Source organism: Canis lupus, chromosome 21, assembly GCF_003254725.2.
Source record: "Canis lupus dingo isolate Sandy chromosome 21, ASM325472v2, whole genome shotgun sequence".
In the NCBI taxonomy this organism is placed as follows: Eukaryota; Metazoa; Chordata; class Mammalia; order Carnivora; family Canidae; genus Canis; species Canis lupus.
The window spans coordinates 23,144,632-23,149,954 of NC_064263.1; positions in this window are offsets into that span (position 1 = coordinate 23,144,632).

Sequence of the window (5,323 nt, forward strand, 5' to 3'; positions counted from 1 at the left end):
CTGCCCAGGTGTGTGAGACAGAAACCCAGGAGACATTCTCGATTCCTCCCTTACCTGGCGCCTCACCTTCACCCTCAGCCAGCTGTCACATCTTGTTCCAAAACACCTCTCCCTTACGTGTCCCGGCTCCATTCTCCATGTCGCAGAGTGTCACCTGCAGGCACCCCTGCACGAGCCTCTCTACTGATGTTCCTCCTGTTGGTTGGTTCACTCAGCAAATGGTGCTTGGGTGCGCAGGTGCTATTTCCCGGGGCACTCCTCTGGTCCCTGGGAACAGGTAGGAGCCTGACTTACCCTCTTGGCCTCTTACAGGCAAATCTTTAAACAATGTTGTCGGTTTTTTTATGATGCAAATTCCCTGCTTAGCAACTGCAGGAGGCCTTCTGAACTCCACACCTTGGCCCCCAGGTACCTGTGTGATCGGGTCTCTCCAGTAGCTTCTCCTGCCAAACTTCTCTTCTCCATCCACGTGTCTGTGATTTAGCCACGCTGCTCTCCTTTCATCCTGTCACTTCCTTCACTCTGCCATCCTCTGCCATCTGGGGGCTCCACTCAAGCTGTCCCTTCTGCCTGCAGGGCTCTCTCCCCAGCATTTGAATTCCTGCCTCCTCCTCCTTCAGGTCTTGGTTAAGTGACAACCTTCTTTGAACACGGGGTGTTATGCCCTCTCCTTGCGTTCTGGATGTTTCCTCCACAGCCTGTATCTCAACAGGTGGTATTGAAATCAATGATCCTTTCTGTTTTAAAAATAAATCAACAAAAAATAATAATCTTTTACATTTATCTATTACATGGTGGTAAGTTCCTTTGGGGTAGGAAACATGATTATATAACTCACCAATCTATACCCAGCTCTTACCACTTATAAGGCGCATTTATTGAATAAAGGAACATGGAACTAAGGCTTTCTCCTCCCCACTTAGCTTTTCTGAGAGCTGAAGGAAGAACTACTCTCCTGAGGTTTCTATTCTTCAGGCTGAACACCCCAGGAATTAGCCTGGTCAACACAGCACTGCCCAAACTGTGTTCTGTGGAACATTACTATCTCAGAACGGTTATATGATAAATCGATTTTATTTTTTTTAAGATTTTATTTATTTATTCATGAGAGACACAGAAAGAGGCAGAGACATAGGCAGAGGGAGAAGCAGGCTCCATGCAGGGAGCTCCATGTGGGACTCAATCCCTGGACTACGGTATCACACCCTGAGCCAAAGGCACATGCTCAACCACTGAGTTACCCAGGCGTCCCTGATAAATCAATTTTAGAGAGTCAGTACACAGCATAGTAAAGGCTCTGAGAAGTCCTGCTATAAAAAGCCCACTTAGCTCTGTTCTACACTACCCTCCCCAACCCTGTTTGCCTAATTGTTGGAACACAATTTAGTTAGAAACTAGGCAATCTCTGAGCACAGGGGCATTGGCCAGATTCTGCAAAGGAAAGGCAGCAGAGTCAGCCAGGGATAGGGACAGACAGCTGGGGCCTTGGACCAGACAGGTTCCCAGGGTCTGAGTGTTCTCCATATGCTGGTGATGATGTACATGCTGGGCACCTACTGGCTGAATAATGGCCCCCAAAGATAATCACATCATCACCACTAGATACGGTGAATGTGGCAAAAGGGACTGTGCAGGTGTGATTATTAAGGAGTTGGGGATTACCCTGGATTATTCTGGATTATCCATGTGGGCCCAATATAACCACAGGGATCCTTGTACGAGGGAGGCAGGGGTGAGAGTCCCTAGAGAAGGAGAGGTAATGATGGAGACACAGGATGGAGTGAACTTGGAACACAGAGGAAGGTCCGCAAGCCAAGGAACATGATCAGCCACGAGGAGCTGAAAAATCAAGACAGCAGATTCCCCCTGGGGGCCTCCAGAAGGAACAAATCTTGCCAATCGATGCCCTGATCGCTGATTAATGCCTTGATTTTAGCTTAGTGAGACTGATTTCAGACTTCTGACTTGTAGAACTGTAAGAGAATACACTTGTGTCATTTTAAGCCACCCAATTTGTGGCAATCTGTTACAGTAGAGATAGGAAACTAATACAGCTCTTTGCAGGGGCTCAATAAATCTTAGTTCTGAACTTTTTCTTTTCTTTTTCTCACACTCTACCCAACAGCCATGGCCAAACCCTTAGCTAATAATCTGGGCTCCAGAGCACGTGAGTGACTCAGTTAATTAAGTGCCTGACTCTTGATTTCAGTTCAGATCATGATCATGGGGTCATGTCTAGCTCCACACTGGGTGTAGAGCCTGCTTAAAATTCTCTCACCTCCTTCTGCCCCTCTCCCTCTAAAAAAAAAAAAAAAAAAAAAAAAAAAAAAAAAAAAAATCTGGGCCCCAGGAGGTAGCTCGCTCCTCAATGTACTAGAATGACTCCCATATGTACCCAACCCAGCCTTCCAGACTCCATTCAAAGGCCACCTCTACCACAAGGCTTGCTGTGTCTCCACCACACCCACCAGCCAGAAGCAGAGACACACAGCACATGATATGGGGAAGGCTTCCACCTTAGGCTTGTCTCTCAAGTCCACTTTCTTCCTCTGTCTCCATTGCCCCTGGGGTGGCCCAGACCCCCCTCACTTCTTCACTGGACCCTTGCTCCAGCCTCCTACCTGATCTTTCTGCCTCCAGGATGGCCCTAGCCAGCTCCTTCTTCACACAGCAGCCACCAGAGGGCGTTGTGAGAAGCCACATCAACCATGTTGCTCTCCTTGCTCAGCAGAGCAGAGGACAGATCGGTGTTTGGAGAGACCACAACGGGTCTCTGTTGACAGCAGATGACCCCTGGGCACTTCCCCACCTACTGAATTGTGATCTCCAGTTCTACCAAGAGACCAGCTGCAGCTTCCTTTCTCTGTGGCCACCTCTGTGACCCAAAGGGACCCTGCACAGCAAGGCTAAGAGAGTCCTAAGGCCTTCATAGGCCAGAGACCCATCTTCATGATGACAAGCATAAGAAACTTCTCTTGCATTAAATACCATTTACTGCAGGAAACATTTTGAAAAGGATTGTTATAACGTTGAGTTTTTTGAAGAGCAAATTATTAATTTTGTTTTGTAACTTGAACTTAACTATATTTATTATAACAACATAAAAATTGGTTTGGGTTGTCCATGACTAGTTGGCATAATACTGTATTTGCAGCCATTTGAATTCAATATTTGTTAATTTTGATCTTGCTGTTCTTCTGCTCACATTTTAGAGTCACTGTAGTTTTCTTCCCAGGGCTTAGATATTTATGTAAATTCTTGAAAAGCTCAGGGACCCCAAGCCATGAAGCCATGAGACCATTAAAATATTCCTGGATCTCTGCAAAGAGGCCTGGGCCTCCAAAGGGCTTAGGGCTGAGCTTGTAGGAAAGCCGGGAGGCTGGGGTCATAGGGCTCCCAGCAGCAGACACACACACACACATACACACACACACACACACACACACACACACACACCAAGGTCACCCCTGCCAAAGAGTGGTGAGAACAAGAGGGAAGGCAGTCTTGAAGTTTTGGGTGGGGAGAGATCCAGGAATTTCTGAGCATTCTCTGCCTCCACCTTGCACCCTCCTGTGCATCCAGCCCTCACTCCATGAGTTCTGGCTCAGACCTAGCTTTCTCTCTTTTTAAAGATTTTATTTATTTATGTGAGAGAGAGAGTGAGCAAAAGAGAGAACACAAGTGGGGAGAGTGGCAGAGGCAGAGGAAGAAGCAGCCTCCCCACTGAGCAGGGAGGAACCCAGGATCCAGGATCATAATCTTAGCTGAAGGCAGACGTTTAACTGACTGAGCCACCCAGGTGCCCCATCATTTTTTTTAAAAAAAGTTTTTATTTACTTATTTGAGAGAGAGCATGTGTGCACATGAACAGGGGGGAGGGGGAGAAAGAGAGGGAGATGCAGACTCCCCACTGAGTAGGGAGCCCAATGCAGTGCTTGATTCCAGGACCATAGGATCATGACCTAAACTGAAGGCAGACCCGTGACTCACTGAGCCACCCAGGTGCCCCTAAGACCTAGATCTCTTGAAATCTGGCACCTCAAAGAACTGAGGCCCTTAGCAGACTATGTGGCAAGAGATTAGAGCTGTTGGTTCTCCCACACTTCAGTCTCCTTTTTTAATACCCTATTGCCCCAATGTTCCAACCTCACAGAGCTATGTCATGTTGAGTGGAGGCTCAGAAAGGCCTAGATTCACATGTTGGTGCAATTTTGAATTAGTTCCATGATTGAGGGCAAGTCACTTGCTTCCTTGTTTACAAAATGAGTTGAATAATATTAACTCATGATTCTCTTGAGGATCAGACATGAAGCCACTAGCACAAATGCTTGGCAGTTTGTAGGCATCTGATAAAGAGTGGTTTCCCTCTCTCCAGCCATTTCTGAACCCACCATCTCACCAATCACTGAGTTTGGCCACTTTTTCTTTTCTTTTCAGATGGTCCTTGACACCAGGGCACCAGGATGCCAATCTGATGGGGTAAGGGGATGAAAGGTCTATTTATCACATAGCTGATGTACGTCAGGCACAGTGCTGGGTGCTTTAAGCAGGTGACACTATCACCCTTTAAGGCCTGCCTGACAGAAATATTTATCTTTTCCTGCCAGGCTCTGCTCCTCTTTCTCCACCTTTAGTATCTCTAGTGCTCCACCGCTCTACAGAGGGGTAGATGGCAGAATGTGGATCCTCTTGTTCAAGTTCCAAACCACAGTCCCCCATATTCATCAAGAGAATGTTGATTCTAACTAAACACTTCTTCCCCCTGACCATTGCATTTGACCCTACTGTTTAAGCCCAGCAGGATGGCATATTTTTTAAACTAGAAAAAAAAATGTAATTACTTAATTTCATCAGTCATCATGAAAGATTCTGAGTCAGCAAACCAGTATAATGGATTGTGGCTAATGCATTTTCCTTGCAGAAAGCAGATGGCTGGTATCCAGCTTCCATCAAAACCGTAGTCATCTTGCAAAAGATGGCAGCACAAACTTGGCCCACCTTTCCACTCTCCACCAAAACTTCATGTGGCTTTCTCAATTCCAGAAGCAATTTCTCAAGAAATCTAATTCAAATACTGCTCGACAAGCAATAAGTAAGATTTCTAGACTGTCTTCCAGTTACTATCACCATCATTATCATTGCCACCACCACCAACCCTACCACCACAATCACCAGCACTACCACCACCACCCCTGACACCATAAAACTTAGTACCACCAACACCACCATTACAGTACCACCACCACCACCACCATCACCATCACCAACATCACCATCCCCAACACCAACACCATCACCACTACCACCACCATCCCTAATGCCG